Source organism: Anopheles merus, chromosome 3R (assembly GCF_017562075.2).
Source record: "Anopheles merus strain MAF chromosome 3R, AmerM5.1, whole genome shotgun sequence".
Taxonomy (NCBI): Eukaryota; Metazoa; Arthropoda; class Insecta; order Diptera; family Culicidae; genus Anopheles; species Anopheles merus.
The window spans coordinates 48,979,681-48,990,001 of record NC_054084.1 but is presented as its reverse complement, the minus strand read 5'-3'; the positions used below and the strand labels follow the sequence as shown (position 1 = coordinate 48,990,001).

Here is a 10,321-nt window from a genome sequence, read left to right as displayed (position 1 = left end):
CGAAGACCACACACAAACACATAATAGGGCTTTTCGCTCTTCAAATCATAAGAGCATGCCGCTGCTGTAAGTACTTGAAAAAAGGAAAGTAGTTTGAAATTTGATTTATTTGACCACTGATTGTGGATTTGATCTGAGAGGAAAGAAAGCGATGGAATAAAAACAATGGTTTAGACTTTGGGGAAAAAAATCATCTTGTAAAGCAGTGCATAGTATCAGAACCATGGAAAAGAGAAAATTGAACAGTATTGCATATTATGAAAGAGTTTAAATAAAATATTACAGAAATGTGTAAAGTTATGCCCGACCACCACCTTATTATCCACCCAACAAATTCAATGTATAGAAGAAAAAAAACACTGCCGGCGCTCATTTTTGTTCTTAGTGCAGCAATAGTTAACACACAGAAAGCTTATAAATAAACATAATATTCTTCACCATCACCAGACGCTTCAAGTTATGGACTGGTAATGCAATTATGAAATTATAAACACTAAACAGATCACGTACCACCAACGTCGTGTGTGGCACGACAAACTACTCAACCCAGATCATGTAAGGGTGGAGTTGTGGTTTAAAGTGCTTTGAGGCTTGATTGTTTATCGGAGATAAATAGGTAATAAGGTAGGCCGTCATTGTCGAAGCTTAAGTAGGTTTGAAATCAAAGTCACATCCAAGCAGGTTGTCGCTTTGTTTGAAGCTAGGCTCTAAGGCATTTTGTTCGATTTACGTACTATTCAACAACGTTAACTAGATCATTTTCAACCGAATTTTACAAAATTGAGAACAATCCAGCCTTACATTGTGTTGCAACACTTCCCCTTTCTAGTCTTCTCCACAATCTGTGGCAACAATGGTGTTTGTATTGATTTGTTGTACAGACAGCTGCAATCGAGTTATTAAGAACAATAAAGCCTCGCGATAACTAATGTACAAATGGAAAAAAAACCTTACGGAGGGAGGAAAAATGACACAATCGTTAATCGCTTCTGTATGAATTGATCAGACGCTTGTGAAGGTGTCGAGTTGGTCGAGCCGATTTCATGACCCCAATACGCTAGAAAACACTCCACCCAAGTCCTGTACCGTTATGTTTCATGTACTATTTCGTTCAACGCCACTTTCCTGTTGCGTCCGCACCAACTGCTGGAAACTTCAGCATTGCATTACTCGCACCGAAATAGGGGTGGCCTTAACTTCACCCCGAACCGGAACTGCAATGACGCGGTGGTGCACCTTTAATGTGACGCCTTTAAAAAAGCATTAATGATTTGATTTATTGTTATGACCGTTCCATTTTGGTATGTTTTATAAGGTTTTCCTCGATGAGTTTTCCGGCATCGATCGTCAATAGCCGTTGTTTCTTTTTTTTTTTTGTCGTTGGAGTTTTCATTTTTGTTTTGCCCCTTGATTTAACAGGCCCTGTGCATCGCCGAAAGCACAATAAAAACAGTACCGACGTGTGTCGTCCAGAGGTCGAATTAGGGGTTGACGGGGGTTGATTGTATGGCCTGCGTAAATGTATGAGTGTGTGTGTGTGTGTGTGTGTGTGTGTGTGTGTGTGTGTGTGTGTGTGTGTGTGTGTGTTTGTATTTGTGTCGCCTGGAAGGGAATATTATTATTGAGGTCCTTCAGTAATCGCACTCAGTGTTTCGTTACGGTTGAGCGTTAACAATGGGCAATGTTTGCTGTCGCTACATATGTCCAGATTTGTGGAACAAAAAGATCTCTACGATTGAAGAAAAAAACCAACGTAGAAATGTGCCATTGTCATTTCCGACTTTTAGTCGGAAACCGATCGAGCGAGGTGCAATGTGCACCTTTATTGTCGACAATAATTAATCAATGTGTAACGTACAGCAGCATCTGTGTGTGCCTGTGTGTGAAGAGTGTTGCTTTTCCCCAAGTAATATACTTGTTCTTAATGACACTAGGTGTGTCAAGGGGGTATCGTTGTTTTTTTAACAGTAGCAAACCGTTGCATAGACCCTAGAAAGTGTAAAGTAGAAAGTATTAAGTAAAATCTATACGACATATTTTCCATAAAAGTGTATTGAAATGAAAACAGTTAAATGCAGAACACAGGATACGTTCGCATACTTCCTAATTGTAAGGATACCATGTTTACCCTGTCGATCCAGAAATATCCACCGACCTGTTTCATGTTCTACCTGTGTACCGCATCTTACGGCGGGAAGTAGTATGTTTACGTTAAAAGTAAATATTATCATCGCATTAGTTGACGCTGCCCAGACGATGACCCTGAGCTGGCGGCGACGTTGGTCATGTTCGGCGCAATTTGACTATCCAGCCATTTATACCGTACCAAAACGTCCGGATAACCGACAACCGGTGCTGATCGTAGGCATTTCCTGAGGAACAAGGCGCCGCCGGGCGCCAGTGGCCGACCGGCACGGGACAGGATATCACATGCTGAGACCAATCGCCGTAAGTCGTAAAGGTAAAAGCCAACGAAAATGAATGCCAAAACATATTATTGCTAGCATTGTTGGTACTGCCCGGCATCGGCGGTACAGCTAAGCCGTCTTTATGACATCCTTCGACCCCGAGGCTTATCCTTCGCTACTCTTTGCAGGAGTTTGTTTGCTTGTTCGGGCTCAATTTTAGCCGGGATTTGACGATTACTTGTCCTAGCGTTCGAGCTGCCCCTCGCCAGCCCTATTGGAAGAGCAATAGTTCCGCTGATAAACTTGTCCTATGTCCGTGGCGACCGTCCCGGTTACTTCCTTTTTCTTTCTAGCTGTAGCCGGGAAGTAGCCTATCTGCCGGTCGGAATTGAAGTGTATAAAGTTGAAGGGGCCTTTATGACTTAATTTTTGAGAGCTTATTTCCTGCTCTGTTCGCAACTCTGTGTGTGTGTGTTGTAAGAAAAGTTGCAGTTGCTGGTGGCGGACTATGGAGTTAGCTGGTACATATTTTTTATTACACACGTTATCAACACGCACTCCGCGATACGCTGAAAGCACAGCAGCTTTTAATAGTTTTCTAGCAAGAATGTGCCAGATGTAATAGGTAAAGAGCAACGAAACTAGCAGGCAACCGTATGTACAGCACCGAGCACAGGATGTTATGACCTTTTTTGTGTGTCTAGCTTCGAGTGGCTTACTTGTCAAATGTTTAGTGTGACAATTTTAGGGTGCATTCCCGTTCGCATCACAGAAACATCCATAGTCGGCTTTGGTGCACATTGCAACCAGTATTGTCTCGTACATGGTGGGCAACTGTCTGTCGGTTTAACATGACAACGTTTGACACCGACTTTGGTTTACGCTTGAAGTGTGTTTCTGATGTATTCCTAAGGGAGCCAATATGGCGCGATACGTAGGATTTTGGTGCACGTATCCTTCAGACCACTGTTATTCCGGATTGGATAGTTTTTTTTCTGTACCCTGGTTTCGATTACGTCGTATTTCAATTCATCGTGCTGGATTGTATGAAATGTTTATTTGTATTTCAATTTATTCTAAAGCTGTGAAATAGGAAAAAATGCTGTTCAGCCAAACTTTTTTCAACACAAAAAATACAGCCAACAAAAATTGGTACGAAAAAAAAATACTTAGCTGTTATGATATTACGGGTTTATGTTAAATCTTTGAATTTGTGTTTGTATTTATGTAAGTTTCTCAGTTTCATAATCCCTATTGAACAATTTTATGAAATAGAGTTCTAATAGTATACACAAATAAAATATTAAAGATTCGTTTTGTTGTCGTTTTGCGTGACTCATGACTCAAGAATGCTTCTGCTTATCTTCTTCAGACTGAAACAATCCATCTACGCGCTGGCGACAATTTAGATTTTTCGGAAATAAAAAGGAGAATTTGACGCGAGTCAAGGGTTTTTTTTTATTTATGTTTTCGAAACGTTGGATTTTTGGGAGCCATCCATGCATTTGGTCATTTGAAGGAGATATCAAAAGCCGCTCGTAAAACTTTCGCTTTTGATGGTCCCTTTGAGTCCATTTGCTGTAGCCACGGCCTGGTCGGTGCACCCTTTTTAATCCACTGTACCAAGCAGCCAGCCAAAACACACAGCCAAAAGAAAAAAAACCGACCACCGAAATTCTTGTCCAGTGGCCGTATAACCTGTAGGATGTGGGATCTTCTTGGGCTGGTAAGGTCGGTAAGCTTTTGGCTTTTTGCCGCGTGTCGTGTTTGATAAGCTGACGACGTTTGTATGGTCCTGCGGGCGCCACGGACGGTCTCTGACAGGTATGCGGACGGACGGCCACACTGCAGTAAAAGCGTGGTCGTAGCTGATGCAGGGAATGGATGAACAAATAATAAAACAATACGTCCGATAGATAGACGCCGTACAGTGCGTAGAGCCGTACAGTGTGCGGCAAGTGTAGAAAGCGAATGGGTTGAGTTGATACTACTGTGATTACGATTATTTTGGGCGCCACTCGTTATCGAAGCTCGCAGGCGCCGAACGGATGAAACATATGCTGCCCACCTTAAGCAGCTGGTAGTATGCGAAGAATGTGGCCCGATCGTTCTCGGCCGATGGTGATGATGTTGCGGCTAAGGAATGTCTGGCTTGACTCGGTTTGCCTTGGAGATTGCGCGAAGCATTGCGGGACGTTAAGTCCGATTTATTGCCTCTACACAAGTAAGTTACTTAAACTGTCATCCACAGAGCGTACAAATTATAGGCGATAGTTTTGACATGACCATCAATGACATCGAGGTTACGTTTAGGACGGTGACTTTTTTATTTGCAGTTTTGTCTTCATAGCTAATCGTGGTCTTACGTCAATACGTTGGTATATTTGTTTAAACGTGCAATACAGGAGGCGATACATTTTTTTTCTATGTGCACTCTGTAAGAGCCATCGGGGACGGATTCAAGGATGCACACGTTCTTTTAGCGGGGATGGCAAATGCGCGACAATGGTGGCGCCGGCAAACGTGAAAATAACTCCACTTCAAAGCGAAGGCAACACACTTGAAAGTATCGTCGAGATGCAGGGCACACAGCGCCTGCTTTGACAGTGGCAATTGGTTTGTTGGATAGCGTGTACAAGAGTAGCAGCGCCGCTACATCCACCAAACCGTAACATCGATCTAGGCACCGAAAAGGACATGCTTTTTCGGACGTACCAGACGAATTCGATTGCCGGGACATGGTTGAGCAGCAACCGGCAGCCGGCTTCCTAGTGCAGCTGTACGAACACCGATGCCCGGTGGGTTGACCGGGACCGCGCAGGGTGTAATTCGTGTTGATATCTTTCCCTACGTCGCGTTTCTACTGCCATTTGTTATGCACTTCTTAAGTCGATGCCGCATGAGCTGCTTGAATATGTTAAGTGGCTTAACTTACTCACGGTACTTTGTTTGATCCTTTTTATATGCTGACGGCACCGTCCGGTGACGAATGAACACTTCAAGGCTACATGTGGTTTGCGGAAGCTTGATGGAAGTGCGTAACAATGTTCTCAAGTATGAGTGTATGCTACGCTATGAGATAAATTTGTTATGTATGCATAGTAATGTACAAGCTATCAGAAAATAAAACAAGTATATAAATTTAAAAGGCTTCAAGTTTTTCATTCATTGACAATTACTATGAACGTCCATTTGCATGAATAATAACAATAATACAGGTGGTCCCCGAGATACACGACTAATGGGGACCGAAAACGGCCGCAAAATACCGCGTATTTCGCATTTCCGTGTAAGTCGAATCTCTTACTTTACAGCCAAATAATCACTAATTTTCGTGTAAATTTGCTAGAAGGAGGAGGTTTTAGCCACATCATTAATTATTTGATATGATTCTGACTGAATTTTGAAATGGTTTGTAACATTCAATCAATAGGGAAATTATTTGGCATTTGACAATTGATGTGTCAAATCAGTACAATTTGCTCAAAGAACTGTAAAAATTTAGAAACCCGTATATCTCTGAATTCCCGTATATGAGTTACCGTGTGTCTCGAGCAGTGTTGCGAACGGTGATAGTCGTCGACATAAAATTTTACAAAATGATACTTTTTGAAGCATCGCATTCTGGATCCAAGCACTCATTCGACAATCATGGAAAAAATATCATTTGACACGATGATATTTTTCTGCTGCAATCATTTGACTTTTTGATTTTGCCGTAGCTCAAGTGAACTAGATCTTCATCGAAAATGGGTCCTTTTTCGTGTTTTCGCGTGAATTTCTACACTTCTGTAAGATAACACCATTTTCCTGGTTGACTGAGTGAAAATATCAAGTGGTCTAATGGCTAAGTATCGATAAATGCACGATTAAGCAGTTCTAGAGTCTCATGGAAAATGTCAAATGACATTCATTCTACATTTTTTGCAATCATATCATCGCAAAAGCATTGATTGTTATTGCACAAATGATTGTCGCTTTTGGAAAATCGTGTCATGCTAACCATGAATATCATAATAAAAAAATGATTTTGACACCCGCTTACTGCGAATATCATAAAAAAATGTCGACAATTAACAACACTGGTCTCGAGAACTTCCTGTAATAACATATTTTGCCACCACCAAAAGCGTTCATTTGTTCCCGATGACTGTATACAAACGCTATCGAATTTCAATTGGCTTTGGATCATGTTACCCTTTTGTGTACCTTTTTTCTAGCGAAAACTTTCTATTATCCACCAGTTTCCCTGCGACGCATTATCAGTTTATCAAAACCATCTACAAGCCTCCCGGGCAATCTGGTGTACGGATATCATCAATATCCAACACTTCCAACTCGCCCCTTCACTGTTAGAACTCGTCTTTATACCCAAAAATGATGCGTTGTAGGTCTCTATTTACTACGAGTTCATTAAACGCTCATCTGCTACGGTTTGACAACAACCAAAAAAACCCCTCCACCCTGGACAGTAGCATTTCACGCGTTATCCTGGTGAACTACAAACATCGAACATCTGAAGGGCCCTTCGACTGACCCCTTTGGTAGTACGGTTAGCAGCTTGACCAGCTATCGCAGGCACCAACTGCACCTTTTCCTCGTTGATCGACCGTTCCTGATGGACATTCGTACACAGGACCTGGGTGCATCTTCGACAGTGCCCTGAAAAGCTGATTTATTTTATGACTATGACCGCCGAGGGAATACGCCGAGAAGGCAATGTATTAGTGCGTGCGCATGCGAAAGGAAACGGACAAGCATGTAGCCATTTGCGCGACTCGACTTTAAAGCGTCTATCGTTCAGCTGGACATTAGAGGGCTCGTGCCGTCTGATGTAGTGTCCTTCGTTGAAGGAAAGGTGACCTCATGTCATTATCAGCAACACGAAATGCAACGTTCCGGTTTTCGCTTCAGCTGTAGAGTTTATGTTGATTGTGTTTAGGCTTTACGTGTTTAGGCTTGACGTGTTTATCTGCTTCTCGCTTGACCATTTATCCGGAGATTATTATGACCCAAGTCTGCCGTCCTGTTTGTGTCTTTTTGATCCTGGCCCAATGTTAAAGTCCATTTGATTTCCAATTTTTTAAAGGAATGAACAATTTTATGTGTATGCTTATAAATAAAACACGATCAAAAGATGTTGAAGAACGATACTATAAGGAAAATTAGAAATTTTATTTTAACAACCAACATCTGAAACACTATTTGTCACGATTTTTTCGTCCCTCTAATAACAAAACAAGGATGCGTTTTACCTTCATGTCCGGTCAAGTAAATGGACGGTAATTATCATGATCAAGCGTTACGTTTATTACTGACCAAGCAAGGGATTGTCTTAGTACAAACTCCCCCAAATTGTGCAAGCCACGGCAATGAAGCGACCGATTGACTCGGTCCCGACCGATGTGTCGTATTGAAATGATGACTAAAAGCGTAGGGTGTGTTGCTGTCGTGAACCCCCTAAGAAGACTCCCACCAAGCGATCGACTGTGTAGATAGATGACTTTCAACTCGTGCTAACTAACGCCACCCTCTACAATATGGATTCTAATCGCAGGTTTTTTGTTGCGTGCCTTGTTTCCGGAACCTTTGTGCGGCGACCTCACCTTCGCGCTGCTGCCTTTACGCGACAGACACCGCACCGCACATATGCCAAGCCCAGTGGCCGGGACATCACGTCATCATCAGGACAATCTGACAGTCCCCCAGTGCTATTCCTTCACGTAACGATCCACACGGGTAGGAATTCAACTCGGACTCGGATCAGCCACGATGACCAACGACGACGTGGAGCGTTCACGATTGTCCGTGATGGTGATGATGATGATGATGATGATTCATGTTTACGATGTATTGATTTCAGACACGCGAATCGGCACTCTGCCAGCTGACCACATAATTTATGATAATCAGACAACACTGGTACCAACCGGAAATGGATAGAAAATACGCTGCTTTTGTCCGTACAATGGTTCGGATGTGAAAAATGGAAGGATCACCACCAAACGATGAGATTTCAATGAGCGTTTCCGTTACCATTTAATCTAAGGATTTGGCTTCGCTTTCAGTGAACCGTCCAGAGTGCCGTTAAACGGATGAAAGACTTTGAAGCAAACAGAAGAGATTGACGTTTTGGTCAACGGAAATTCCTATCATTGGTCAATCAATTAAGAAAATGTGTTGCTCTCAAGGCGAAACGTTGCGACGAGGAAGATTGTGAGTCCGTTTAATGATATTTGCCCGTTATTGACCTTTCAATTATATGCAGCCGAATGCGAATTAATTATATGGGATTTTCAGAACGGTAAAATTTAATTAAAACTCAACAAGCGCTGTTTGGGTACTAAGCGTCAATGAGCATCGGAAAATGTTGTGCCGTTTAGTAATTTCATTCAACATTTAAAACAAAAAATAATCCGTGCCAATCGTCCTAATGTTGTAAGTTTTTCATTCTTTGCATCCTTTCAGTGACTTTATCAAGCTGTAACTGGTAAAAAAATCCAAAAACTCAAAAATCTTAATTAACAGTGCATGAGCAGCCATCGTGGGTCGTATGCATTTACGGCAAACGTATACCGTAACGAAGCGCATGTTCGCAACATATGTCCTAATATTTCAATTTTCATCATCAGGTTTCCACCGTCAATCCGTATGTGCCCCTTGCGAGCCTGTCAAATGCGCAATCCCTGTTTACAGCCCTAGAGGCGCATACACTCCTGGCCCGCCACCATAGGATGCTAAACAACCTATCGTAAAAACACCCGTCCGGAAAAACGCAAAGAGCAAACGCAAAAAACACGAGGGAGCGTGGAGAAATGTAAATATTATGCGACCGCATCATTGGTTGCAATAGCTTATGAATAAATTTCCCCCTTAATAACTACTATCATGCGGAAATACGGTGTAGGAACAGGACTAGAAAAGGGCAAAAACTAGGCGATAGGCGAAAGACTTACCAAACGGGAATATTAGAGGGTGCGGCAATAGTCCAGCGATGACGTTGAAGCGTCGCCGCCTCTGATCTGTTCTGGGTAGTGTATCCGAACAGGATTCTCCATCTAAAGTAGCCAGCAATGGTGAGATCCACTCTACCACTCCTGGTTTCGTTGTGTGTTTGGACTGGCGAGGGTATATGAGACGGTTGTAGAAAAATGTACGGAAAAATGAAGGAAAAAGAACAAATAAATAGAATTTTTGGGCGCACAATCCACGGGAGGGTGGTTGTATAAGAAATTCGCCTCATCTTCCCTTGTTAGCCGGATAGCCGCATGCCCCAACCAGCATATACATGTCGGATGGTAGTTTTTCGCCTAGTCACCATAATCTGCTTAAGTGAAAATCCTAATGTGCATTACCCACTAACGGGCTAATCGATCGAATCCGATCGGTGACGATGTTCGTAGCATATGGATGATTATTAATCATAATTATTTACAGCATGATCCTTTCCGTAATCGTCGGTCAGTCGAGCATACATGTTGTTTATTTAGCACCACGCATTGAAATTTCAATGCAATCCTCCGGAATCTCATTCCAAAATGTTTTAAATACTTTAACAAAGAGCCACTCTTATTGCATAGAAATTGCACTTACCAACAAGCTTTGCCTTGTTTTATATACGCGTCAGCTGTGATCCATCCTTAGAACCACTCATCACCCGCCTAACTACTTCAGTGTCACCGCATTTCGCTTGCGACCATATGGCCTACTCTGACGGTGATACTTGTTTCTGGACGAGGGATATCATCAACTGATTTGATATACATTTCCTTTAGAACTAACCTTCCTTTCGCAGAAGGGAAATCAAGGGTCAAAATCCTTGTGCAGCAATCGATCCGTGAGGTCCCGAGAAGTTGTTTGTCTGTAACGTTCTTTGGCTGTACGTGGAAGCGTGCGTGTTTTTTTTTTCTGTT

The 10,321-nt window shown here is 42.4% G+C and overlaps 1 long non-coding RNA gene across 1 annotated transcript; it reads right to left on the bottom strand.

Annotated features, from left to right (window-relative positions):
* Positions 1-9,364: 9,364 nt before the first annotated feature.
* On the bottom strand, positions 9,365-10,104 carry LOC121595161. The gene is made up of 2 exons (XR_006005131.1): positions 10,002-10,104; positions 9,365-9,527 (listed from the first exon to the last, which is right to left on the bottom strand). It is a non-coding gene; the product is annotated as an uncharacterized LOC121595161 (long non-coding RNA).
* Between the last annotated feature and the right edge of the window lie 217 nt (positions 10,105-10,321).